This window comes from Calidris pugnax, unplaced genomic scaffold, assembly GCF_001431845.1.
Source record: "Calidris pugnax isolate Ruff unplaced genomic scaffold, ASM143184v1 scaffold39, whole genome shotgun sequence".
Lineage (NCBI taxonomy): Eukaryota > Metazoa > Chordata > Aves > Charadriiformes > Scolopacidae > Calidris > Calidris pugnax.
The window spans coordinates 6,152,055-6,166,116 of NW_015090828.1; positions in this window are offsets into that span (position 1 = coordinate 6,152,055).

The window sequence follows — 14,062 nt, forward strand, 5'->3', positions numbered from 1 at the left end:
GAGATCTGAAGTAAATTGGCAGAGCATTTGGCTGTAACAAAGACATCCCTCTAAGCTTGAATTTTCCCATTTTGTGAGTTCAGAGAAATACCTGCCATGCGCTGACCCCATTTGGGAAGGCCTTTGAGGCATGGGAGCACAAGATCTGAGAGCAGCCTGTAAACTGGAGCCAACGTGAATGCAACAACTACGTACTGTATATTGGTGTCTGCAGAAGATGCATGGAAGCAGAGTGAATGGGTACATAGACACATCTGCCAAGCATAGAAGAAACCGAAAAATCTAAAAATCCAATATTGTATTTTGTATGTTTTTTATAAGCACCTTGCTGATGCAGGCCCCAAAGATGGGAAGAGGCTGATTGCTGTGACAATTTGTAAGGAATTTTAGTATCTTTGGAAAACATAGGAGTGGTCCAAAAACCTTGAGGAGGGCTTTCACCTACCTTGTTTTACCTCCATCTTTCTCACATACACCCTCAGTCTCATGCTGGGTTACCGCCAGGTGCTCATGTGTCATGCTTGATTAGATATGTAAGAGAACAGGACTTTGTTCTAAGCACAGGAGGAGTCAGGCCCTAAGTGGCAAGAGGAGGCTGCAGGGAATGAGCATGATATACTCTGTGCTGGCTTGTCTCATCTCACAGGCCACACTTTGTTTCTCAGGTGGAGTCCTGTTATTTATTCCTGCAGCTCAGGGTGCTGGTCTTCCAGCAGGAATATGGCATCAGGCTGCTGCCCTAAGCCATCAGCAATCCCAGACCACTGTTTTCAAGAGCACCATTGCTGCCCCACCTCCCTCCCTGGGGGAAAATATGCCTTTGTTACAAACAGATTGATTATTAAGAGCACGAGAGCTAAACAATATATACATTTACACAAATTACATATTGTGTGAATGCAAAGCTTTGGTTCAATCAAAGGCAGCAGCCTCAGAGGGAACCAGATGGGGACATGAATAGGTTGAAATTAATGACTTGCAGAGATAGAGTAGAATTCAGCATCATGTTGCGCCTCTAAGTTCACAAACAAGTGTCTCAAGAAGATAACAAGTGTTTAAAAGTAAAACCATCAGCAGAACAGCAATGGGTGAGAAATTTGATTGTAACCTGTAAATCAAACATCAAAGGTCTTACAAGGCCACTGATCACAGGTGGACACTTAACAGAAATGTGATACTGTACACCTGATATAAAAAAGCTCTCTTAATCTCTTCTTTCACATGCATAAGTAACTCACACTGAATGTAAATGTCATATCTCTAGTAAACAATTCATTTAAAATCATTTATGTACAGAATAAAATGCATTTTAATGGTATTTTTCTAAAGGTCATACAATGCAAAGAAAAACAGATAAAAAGGAGACAAAAGCTTACCCAAGTGATAATTTGAGTCTCCTACTAATTGCTTATATAACATAATGGTGTGGGTTTTTTTAAAAAAATAAGCATTACATAAGTGAGAAGCGAGAAGTAGCATGGCAGGGTCAGGATCAAGACTCAGGAAACTCGCACTAAGGCAATTCATCCCAATTCTACTCTTGCATAAAACAGCATGAGAGCTTACTCTTGGGTGACATATACAAGTATATCACAGGGAACTATAATATTCTTTTTCCGGTACAAATGTGCTAAACCATAGGCTCTAGGTATGATTTTCATTCCCACCAAACTCTGGGAAAGGCCACATCCTATGTTTTGACTGGGTTATTTCAGGACATAAAATGAGAACTAATTATGAAATTCACTTTCCAAAACCCTCAGTACGCAGAAGTCAGAGGAACTCTGAACTTACAGGACTACCTCTATTCTCTAGCTTGCCAAACAAGCTTGACTTCAAAAGTTTCTATCAGGCCAGGACAAGCTGATGAAAGGTCTTCTCCAGTCTGGTGCATGGCCCTTAGCAGCCTAAGGAGTGACTTGATGATGCCATGTCCCTGTCCAAAATGGTATCAGAGTTGGCGCAGAACAGGGTGTGGCAAAATAACTTTTTCTTCCCACCTTACAAACTGTGAGCAGCTGAACTATTCAAGTTACCCCTTCCAGCCTTCTGAGCAATCCATCAAATGAGGGACTTGCAGATGGAAAAGTTTTTGTCCAGGAAAGAGAACTGGAAAGGACCACTGGGGTCAGAAAGGCAGTTTCCCCCAGGCCAAACTGCTTTTTTCCCTTTTATTGCTATCTGCTGCGACCAATGTGACCTAGGACATTCCTGTGGCATTTTCTAATCTTGTGGCTTTTGATCTCTTGATCTCTGTTTTATAAGACGATGATAGAAAGTTTCATCACTTCGGAAAAGAGGGAGAAGCTGCACAGATGTTTTGTGCACCAGTCAGAACTATGAATCTGTTGGCCTAAAACAACACAAAATTATATATTTTTTTCTTATTATTTTTCAAATATTAGATTGAAGGAAAAAACATACTTTCAAAGAACTGTTTCAGATACTACAGGGAGAGAAAGGCAATACAAGCAAGGAGAAAGGCACTGATCGTGAAAAGCCATTTGAGTAAATTTACTCACAGGATCAGTTCCCGAACTGCATAATTTTGGATCACAAGCATACTACCTGGGGAAGATAGACAGCACTTAAAATATTCTTCCCCAAAAGACTCCTCCACTAAAGCAGTCAAGGGTCTTCATCTGTTGCATAATGCTTAAGCCTCTTCTGAGCTCTTAAAAACTATAGTGATTATTTTCAACAAAAGAATTATATGAAGAACAGAAATTAAAGGCAGAAGCAGGTTCCTAGCTATCTATAAAACTAGGTGTAAAATCCTCTTCTCTGACAAAGAATTCATGTTATAAAATCAGTTTTATTTGGTATGCTATTACACACTTTATGCTACTTAATTTCTCTATTCACTCATCTTCTGGAGAAACAAAAAGGAAATTAAAACCAAAAACTGATAGTAAACATACATTATGAAATATGAAGAATCATGGGACCAACTGACCACTCCAGTGATTATAAAAACTGTAAACTATTTAAAGAGAGCACTTTTCACTGCTCTTCATTATGGTCTGATTACCTCAGCCATTAACATTTGGCTCTTATTATTATGATTGTGAAATACCGTTCACACTAATGGACGAAAGAAAGTTGACGTGGCTATCTTGATTAACTCATCAATAATCATTTGGAATAATTTTTCTTCATTCACTGGATGAATCATTCACATGTCTTTTAATAATGCACATTGTTGTATAGTAAATTAGCATTAAGATTACCCACCTCTGGGAGCTACACTCTACTTCAAAGTTTTGCTCAGAAGAGATTTAAAATGTGAATTTTACTTTAAAAAAAAAAGGAATATCAGAAAATAATGACTTCTTTGCAATTGCTCAGTACACCAAGACATGTATTCCTCAGGTTATGCAACTGAGCTCAACCTTTAAGCACCATATACTTGATATGTAAAAAACACACTCCCCATCTATTGGCATTCTTCTCCAGAGATTAAAGGAAAACTCTTATTCCTCCTAAGGCACATAAAATCTTGAATTAGAAATTTAATAGAATGAAGTCATCTTTACCTAAACAGACAAGAATATAACCAAAGCCCAACAGACCACTTTTGGATCCAACCTTGCAAACCTCCGCTTGTGAGAGGTTTCATATCCAGTGGGACTGCCCACTCCGACTGCACACATGGAATTGTACCCTGAGAGCTCAGCTCTATCTCCATGCCAAAAGCCCTGACAAGTCAGCTTCTTGCTGAGGTTCATCTGTGCAGGATAGGAGGAGGTGAGCCTCTCCTGGCTCTAAGCCATCCATGGTCACCATGGCAGGTAATGACCTACCTCAGGTCTTTGCAGCAGCAATTTGCACATGTTTCAAACAGATAACTCTCTGTGAAAATGCAGTGATACCCACCTCCTCATTGCAAAAGTCAACATTAATAGCCAAGATGATTCTCAAGAGGCTTGGCTTTTCCCATCTCATTGTATTTTGCTCCATGGCTTCTCCCAAAATCACTGCTTACTTCCTTTCTGAAAATGCATTAAGCAGCTGTCTTACCATTTAGCCCTGTACTACCCATTGTAATTAGACCTCCACAGCTCTGAGGAAAGGCAAGCTACTTCTTCCACCTTCCTGACAGTACCCAACACCTGACAGTCACAACCACCATCCCACGTCCCAACAGCAGCCAGGGGCAGATTGTCAGAAAGAAGATAAACCAGGGTAGACGTGTAGAGCTACATCTATGGCACACTTCTTCATTCTGCAGCAATTTGCAGCTTAGGAGCTTCCTAAACCAGGCAGGGTATTTTTGCATTGAGCAGACAAATTTTCTTCCATTGATTCTTCCAATTGCTTTTTGAGTCATGCAAGCCTGTTGCAATCCTGTGGTAGTGACTTCCAGAGTTTAACTGCACACCTTATGGAGAAGTAACTTCTTTTGCTTGTTTTTAGTTCACAGTCTGATGGCTCCTAGTAGCTGTATAGGAGGAGACAAGGAATAGTTGTTCCCTATGCATTTTTTTTCATGAATGTCAGGATTTTACAGCTTTCTATAATTTCTTCCTCCATTATCTCTCTTCCATGCAGAGAAGTGCTAGCCTTTCAACTGCACTCATGGTTTACTGCAATGACCAAACTGCTTTTTTAATCTTCTGTTGCCTTCTCTTTTCCTAATTTTGTTTGGTTTTTGCCCACTACTGAGCACTGACTAAATGTTTTCAAGACCTGTGATAATGCTGTTGTGACAGTAATTAGTTCAGAGCTCTGCATGCATTATCAGCTGTATTTCTTTCACGTACATTAATTTACTTCAACCTGTACTGAATTTCATTTGCCTTTTTTATTTCCTAGACACTCTATATCATGAAACTGTTCTGTACATCTTTTCAAGTCTTTATTTTTAAAATATTTTTCTTTAACTGTCCTAAATAATGTCACATCAGTGAACACAGTCACTATACCATCACCCACTTTATAAGTGATTATCTACGAAGATGTAGATAGAACAGCCCAGGACCAGTACCAGTTCCCGAAGGATTTTCCTATGACATCTCTTCATTGAGCAACCCAATAATTTATTTTTCTTCCCTGTTTTCTGCCTTTAAAAAACTCATTTATCCATGTGAAGAACTTCCATCTTGCACAGTTCAGTTTCTTTAGGAAGCTTTGGGGAGGGGCCATGCTAAAAGAAGTCTAAAACTGGAGAAGGGGGAAAAGGAGAAATAACAAATCACTTCCATTTCTTTATATCCCACTTTCCCTCAGAGGCACACGTCTCGGTTACAATCTGCCATGAAAATAATCTTTCTGAAAACTACTGCAGTTTCTCTTTGTGTAGATGGTGTTTCTTAAATAGCATGGTTCCCAGTTGCTGTTATATGATTATTCTTGTAACAAAATCACCAGGCATCATTTCATTAATTCGCCCACTGAAAACATGTTTCACAAGAAGGAATTTACCATTGGGGATGGAGAAGGAGAATAACATTTGTTTAAAAGTAAGCATTAATTGGAAAATAAACTGCTTAATGGATGCTTGTGGAAAAATAAAAACCATAATGGAATATTTGGGGTATTTTCCTACCTTTATGTACAGAAAGTTGTCTATATAAATCCCCCACTCATGGAGATGAGAATAAATGCTACATAAATATTAAAATACTTTTTATAGTTACAATGGGAAACACATCTTCCTGTGTTTTACAGCTGAAATAGTGCTTATCTGCTCTTTTCTCTGTGTGCTTTACGTAGCAGCTATTTCGGCACGCCGAATCTGCCTGCTGAGCGAGGAGGGCAGCTGTTCATCTGGTGCACATTTCCACTGCGACGGCCCCGGCAGGAACATTTGCACCTCCAGCCAACGCTACTGGCATCAATGTTGCCAGCGGGATCTGCAAGATTTCCGCTCTTTCATACACCTATCATATGACAATACTTGAATTGTGTAGGCTTGTCATTTCAGGAGACACAATTCAAGATCTCTTGAGTGTATTCTCAAAGCTCAAAAAGAGTATAAACAAAGGAAATTACATGTGGTTTTATGATCACCGCTATAAAACATTTTATCAGCTGAGGGACAGTACCCCAAGCTGCAGTATATATTCATATAAATGATTCTTAGTTAACCAGGTAATTCTTTTAATTTTACTAGTTTTTTTATTTATTCCAGCTTTAAAGCCATTGCAGGCCAATCTCTGTGTCCAGTCTAGAGAGGGATCTGGCCTAGCAGCTGGACATTTGAGCCTACAGAAACAAAAATACTTTTTTGCTACCATCAACTACTAAGACTTGCAGAATGAGAACTAATTTCATTTTCTCCCTCCCTGACCTTTTTCTGAAGTTTGAGAAGATAGGTGCCTTGAAAAGTCACTACATAAGTAGAAAAACAAAAAAATCAAAAAAATAAAATTAAGACTTAGATGTGTAATCACTGGTTCTGAATAAAATACCTGAGGCACTAAAATTACATTTAATGATAAGAAAATTCTCCATCAAAATCTACGCCCTTTACCCAAGGAAAAAATAATTTTGAACAAAATTCTATTTTCCAGTTGGATATGGAGTTGGTTGAGCAGCTTTCATCAGTTTTACTGGGCTAGAGAGGAGATGCCAGTCAGTGTCTGTTTCCCTTTTAATCATTATAGGAAGAAGTATTTATATAGAAATAGTCCTCATGCAGTTCAAAGTCTTCCATGTTCTCAGATAAATGCACTTCCTTTTTTTCACAACAAGCACATTTGTAAATCTTTTCTGGGCCATATTTTTGTATCCACATTCACGTTTCATTGTTCTCTTGTTCCCAGTAAACTGCTCCTTTAACTGCCCTTAATTCAGAAGCCTTTTTAATTTTGTTCTATATCAATCTTTTCCTTAATAATTAATGTATAATAAAGCTAACAGTGCTTAGTGAACCAATCATTTTTCTTTATTATTTGAGAAACCAAAAGTTGTCCTTTCACTCATCACTCGAGTCAAAATTGCATCAACAGGAGAGAACATTTTCTCTAGTAAAAATAAGTAGAAACATTTAGAGCAGTAAGAAGTGAGAGTGTGAGAATGAATAAAGACAACTAACATTACTTGCCTGCTCCAGCACACAAACATGGTCTGTCTACTACACACAGTGGAAGCTATTTATGTACTGATGAACCCGATACGCATTAATGAGTTCACTTGAGGATTTATGCAGTACCATTATACGATCATAAAAGGCATTGTTGGAAACAATGAAAACAACTGGGCGAAAAGATCTCCTTGAAGTAAAATATTAATAGATGAAATTTATCAGTATATTGATTAAGATGTTCTCATTTGTGAAAAATTCAGTGCCGTTAACAACGTAGTTTGGTTTAGAGTGGTGAGAAGACGGGATCATTAGCTACAAAGAGGAAGACCCTCAACTCTTCAATAATGTAGCTGCACTGCTGACCCACTGAGACATAAAGAAAACTTAGCACCCCAAGAGGTCTAAGTGGACAAAACCAGTTAAATCCAGTTTCCAAAAAGATCTTATTTCCAAAACTCACAGCAGTATAGGAAGGGTAGAATATAATTTGGATGTTATTCTTTGGCTCCTAAGATCTAAAATCCTTCTATATTATATATATATATATATGTGTGTGTATACACAGGCACACACATATAAAAAAAATAAAAATATATATATTCAGTTTAATCATGTTTAAAAATAGAGGAGACAAGGATCAGTGGCTTTTCTGCCATTTTGAAGCATGACACTCCTTTAGTATTCCAGAATCCTTCATACACAGATCGCATGTGACCAGATGAGTTCAGATTTCATCTGAGTAAAGTCTTGGGTGCTGCTCTATAGGAAATATGCAAATGCCAAAAATAGCTGCTTGAACTAGAATTAATCACAGCATCATGCCCCATTCCCAAAATGGCTCCAGTGACAGAAGGTCTGAGGAAAAGCATCTAAGAGTTTTGAAGGAGCTGGATCAGAGTGCATATTTGATTTATGTAAAAATACGATGCCATGTCACCTGCAGCTATATGTTAATTTAGCACAGTCTTTACATTGATGGGGCTGTGCTGTTAACAAGCGGGTAGGGCTCACTGTGCAGTACCAGGCATATTATCAGCATTAATCAATTAACAAAAACAATCACCTTCTGAAATCCCTCACTGTGTACAGATTCTCTAGCATAAGTCAGAAAATAAGTACTTTATTTTGTTTATTTAACATAATGATAATTTGCTATTTCTTAGCAGTCAGCTTGCTTCATTGATCTCCCAGTCTTTGTCACCTAATTTCTTTAATTTTTTTTTTTTTTAAATCAAACCTTTAAAAATTTTCACAGCATCCTTAATTAAACAAATAAGGTTACTTTTCAAATAAATTCTTGGTAAATTAGGTGCCTTTTATGGCCAACACACCAACTTAATTTCCATGCTTTAAAAATTAGACTACCTTTCACTGAAAAACGTAAAGCCTATGCTTGATACAAAGTCCACCTGATTTTGTAGCTTGGTTAAAAAACAATAAGCATTACAATATGGTGAAGACATATCAACCTAGTTTTATGATGCACTAAATAGAGCTTGACTAAAGAAAAATAGTAACGAAGGGAACATTTTAACGTTAAAAAGTATCTAATGGCATTAATCAGGTGTTGTAGCCCTCCCAGCTCCCGAGGCTACAGGAACCATCTGTCCCCAGGGTGGAGGGACCATTCATGGCCCTAGGGAGCCACCACCACACCACCAAATGCAGGACTGGGTGCAGTAAAAGTAAACGCACCCCACGCTGACATGCTGGTGCTGACCCTGACAGCTAGGATGACTTTTGTCTACACCTCCTGGAGGCTTTTGCCCCGGGGGTAGAAAGAGAAGGTGCCTGCTGCTGCAAAGGGGAAAGGTCCCTTGTATCCCCAGGAGTCCCTGGCGCCTGCCCTTTCCTGACTGCTCCTCCTCCATGCTGGCCGTGGGATGACAAGGGAGGGGAAGAGCCAGGAGGGCACCAGCCTGCCACCATCTTATGAACTTTATCAGAAGCACCCACGTGAGCCCTAAAAAATGCACTTTGTTCTGAATAAGTCGCTATAAAGCTCCATTACTGTCTAGGCATTTTCATAGATTTATTTTTTTTTTTTTTTTTGTACACCAATAGAAGAGTTGTTGCAAAAGACTCTGAAACAGCTGGGATATAGTATGAGTCAGATATTAATTGGCAAAACATGAATACTATGAGCGACAAGTGTTTTACAGCCAGGTTTTTCTGATAATGTAGAATAAGTGCAAAAAAGGGCCAAGACTAGAACTGCCAGAGGAGGCTCCTCCTCTGTGTGCCCCAGGCAACTCCTGGAAGAAAAGTCTTGCTGATTGGCAAGATATCTCTCTCTCAAGGCTTCCTCCTGCTAGACTTTTAGTCCAAGCCTTGGACCTATTACAATTAGCCGTACAATTACTCCAGTTTACAAAAGCCAAAGGGTTCCTGTTTGCATCTACACACCCCTATCTGTGGGAGTACACTGAGAAACAAGAATAATTGGTGCTTCACAGACCCAAACTGTAGCAGGCTCTGCATATGCAACCAGGTGGGTGACCCCTCTCGTAGCAATAGCTAGAGGTCTTGCACCCCTCTTCGGTGCTTTTCCTCAAGGTGCTGCTGCCTTTTAGAGTCTTGTGGTTCTGGAAAAATCCCTGCATTCATTTTTTTAAATGCTGCTAGGCAGCAAATTTGGCCTTGGTGAGAAATGTTAGACAGATTTTCAGGAAGCTCTGAGGACTATGGGCAAGTAAACCCTCAAAAAATTGTTTTCAAAATCTTAATTATTTTTAAGCTTGCCTTTTCTTTTTTTTTTTTCCCCTTCATTTGATGAAAGGGACAGCACAATTGGAGAGATGGTGGTGCAGCTTAGAAGAGCAGTTGTTGGCACATTACCTACCACCCATGCCTGCATACTTGGTGCGGACACGGGCTGTGTACAGACTTATACATGCGACTGCTGGCCTGTCTTATCTCTCCTCCCTCCCCCGAAATGTCCTAGCTGAGGCCTTGGGACAATAAAGGGCATGCAGGCTGCTTTTTCACTCTTTGAAACACCCCCGGAGAATCATTCCCAGGCAGAGGAATGCTCACTATGGCCGTACCCAGTCGAGCTAGAATAGCAGGTCTGCATGACAAAACTCTTCTTAAAGCTATCCCATTCACCACCGCTATTTGCTTGCCTCGGATTTCTTGCCTTTCACTTCCTGCACTTCCATGCAGAGCCCTTGCGAATCAGGGTAAAAAACACCAAAAGAAGGGCTTTTGGCAAAAAAATTGAGAATACTTTCAGTGAAACAGCCAGCCACCTAAGCCCCTGACTTCTTCAGGTTTCAGTAAATCTAGCTGTGCTGCTCTTCAAGCCGTTTCCACCCACAGTTACCCACCCATCCACCCTTCCTTACGCATATAATAAAACAAACAGTAAGCATGCAAAAAAAGTATCCTTTCACCATGTCATTCAGAGTTACCTCGTCACATTCGCAAGTCTGCCTGTCAGAATACAGCTGCGGCAAGTTTACCTGAATGCTCAGAGTTTGTCATTTTATGACTGGAGGCTGTGAATTGCAAATAATGCAAGTACTAAAATCATAGCCCAGTGCCAGCTGCCCTGTGGGAGGGACTATAAACTCTGCGGCCAGAGTAAACAGCAGGATACTTTGAGTGACCACTGCTTCATCCTCCCACACATATCTTATTCATTTTGTCTCCTTTTGATGACATTAAAAGCTGCTGCAGCATAAAAAGAAATATTAATCTGCAAGAGAAATATGAGGAGCAATTTAATACTCAGGCAAGCTAACAGATCTGGAACCATGGCATAGCTGTTACTGTCATCAACCGGCTTTCTAACTGAACTTAAGTTTTGGTAAGTTATGATTTTCAAGGAATACAGAAGTAGAGAGAATTCACAAAATATTTATATAACTTTTCATGTGACCCAAAGAGGTGCAAAACTAACTATGCTTTATTAGATAGTGAAATAGTTGCATTTAAGCCATTGTGCAGAAGACACAAGCTAAGCTTAGAAGAGCTCCCTTGTTCCCCTTGTTTTCTGAATATCATCATCTCCCCCTCTAAGAGCTTACTGAAAATTATTATTTCTTTACTTGATCAAATAGTTAGTCCAAATACAAAGGAGAAATGAGCTGCTGAACTCCCCTCATCTTCTGGGTGTTATTTTATCTTTTACACACAAGGCAGCCAGGCGGGTGTTTCTGAACAAATAGCATGAAGCTCTGCTGCTAAACCTGTGTCAGGGTTAGTGTGAACACATAGCAAGGGACTCCTTGCAAAAACCCTCCACCAATCTTTGCAAAAGAGCTGATTCTTCTTTTAGACCGGCACAAATCCGCTGAGCTTAACAGGTCTAATTTTTGGCATGCACCAGTAGGATACCCAAGGCAGGCCCACAATTACCAGCTCAGATAAATTCTGGTAAGGAAAAAGCCCGTGCAATCTTCAGAAGAAACCGAAACAAAGGCTCAGCAGCCAGCCATTGTGGCTTTAACTAATCAGAGAGAAACCACCTGCAGGAATACTCCCTTTTTCTGTTTACTCCCAGCAGAACCTTCCAAATGATGATTAATCACTGAATAAACTGAACAACTGACAATGACATAATGACAAAGGGAAGGCAGAGAGGGGCACCAGCACTGGTGGATGTGGCTCGAGCATGGGTGGGTGGAATGGCCAAAGAAGATGGATGGCCTGAAAACGCTTGACACTTAAGTATCTCCTATGTAGCAGGAGGACGGCTATGCTAAAGCGAGCTGCCAACTTCAAGCAAATAATGCCCTACACAACAAGCTGACACACTTCCTTCAGCTGTCAGCAGCAATGCAGAGGGGCAGCTTCCTCAGGAACAAACTAATGAGGCTTTTAATTGGGATGTGAAGCCCCGATAATAACAGAAATAAGAGATACTGTAAATGACAGGATAATCCATTACAGTGGAAAGCATTGTGAATGTTTTACTGATTATATCCACAGATTATCCTATCTATGTCCCTACTAATTTGAAAAATGATGAATCATAGGGTTCAAACAGGACTCAGATGAGTCAATTAGACTAAGTAGTGATATCAAAAGCTCATATTTTCTGCACTTAGGAATCAAGCATGTTTTGCCTAACAACAACCAAAAATGAGCTGTGTTTCACGCTCTCAGTTGACCAAGTCATTAGCAACATGGAAGAATACTTCTTTAAATTTTCCATTTTTTCAGATGTTCTTGCCCCCATGGAGTCCTTTCTGGCAGATGTTGATTAGCAGGAAAAACATTTGTGGGAAATGAAATATTGTCTTGCAGCATTCTGCTGATTCCACTTCTAATTTTATCAGTTCAGGGTTAGTTTAGGTGTTCCAGTGAATATCAATGTAACGAGAAAACTTGGACTGCTATTAGCCAAACTCCACACATTTAGTACTCACACCAAAATTGAGCTCCAGTGTACAACTGGGACGTTGTTCTTCTTCTTCCCTTACACGCATAATGCTCTCCCTGAAGTTGAAATGCAAGTAGTATAAAATTAAGCCTTAGGGACAAATTTCACTATACATCATGGTTTGGGCAGTTATTTACACTAACGCAGAGTGATTAGGTAAATCTTCACACCCCACAAGAGATACACAGGCACTAAGCACCTTACTGCCATTGAAAACATGGCTGATACATCACCTGATTTGAAAGGTGCTTCTGCTGAACAAAGAAAGATTGTCTGACTCAGTCTTGTGCCAGTTTTGCACTGGATGAAACAAGTGGCAAAAATTCATATAGTGTCAATAGGAAGAAATCCTTTTCTACTTATTTGTGATTGTCTTTATTGTCTTTGTTTGATCTTAGGAATGTAGCACAGGTACAAAAGACGATTTGGAACTAACTAAATCAAAAAAAGTTTTGACGTGTTGCTTTTCTGCTTTTGGGATTTTTCCCCTTATATAGAATCATAGAATGGTTTGGGTTGGGTTTGGTCTTAGGAATGTAGCACAGGTACAAAAGACGATTTGGAACTAACTAAATCAAAAAAAGTTTTGACGTGTTGCTTTTCTGCTTTTGGGATTTTTCCCCTTATATAGAATCATAGAATGGTTTGGGTTGGAAGGGAACTTAAAGACCTTCTAGTTCCATCCCCCCTGCCATGGACAGGGACACCTTCCACTAGGCCAGGTGTCTCAAAGTTCCATCCCTTCTTCCCATAAGGAAAAAAAGAGGAAAAAGGGAAGTACTGGGATAAATCAAATCCCAGATGCTTTTATTTTAGCTTCAGGTGCAGTTAGAGCATTTTCCATTTTGAATTAGTGAAAGCAGGAATATTTCCATGAATTCAAAAACTGCTGTGAATATTTTCTGTATCTCAAAAGGCATTTTTTTGTAGGGGAAAACATTCACAAAACACTTCATCTATGTAGAATATAAATTAAGTCCGATCTCATTCCAATTATGGCAATTTGCATTTTCTCACTGATTTAACAGAAAACAGACAATTAAGATGAGAGTTACTGCAATGATGCATCTGCACTTCCAGACTTTAGCCTATGTCAGTATTTTTATAGTGTACTTCCTTAGCCAATGGTTTAGTAAAATTTAGCTTTCCCCTACCATTTTGCTATAAGAGGCCTCAGTCACCAAATGCAGCTTTAGAAATATTGTAGCTTTGAAAAAAATAAATAGAAATAGACATTTGAGGACTGAGACATTTATACAAACCCAAAGTAATTTCTTGGGGGCAGAAACAATCATCCGGGAGCTTTTATCATTACAAAACTGAGATCTTGTCACGGTGCCCAGAGGACTTGCTTGGAGTGTCTGTCTCTAACAAGCAATGCAGAGACTATTCCTTCTGTACGATACTCCTTCTCAGCACAGGAGGTGGATTAACTACATGTAGTAACATGCACTTCTGTGCAATAAGCTTGCAGTTGCCAAATGTATGAAACTGTATTAGGCTCCGTCTGAGAAGCCTCTATCACCCCACCAACTCAGCAGTATGGGCACTTTCCAGCATTCCTCTTTAAGCCACTACAAGAGTGAGGCAGAGAAAAGTGAGAGTATGAACTGTAGCGTAGCACTTCAAGGCTTAGAGCCCAG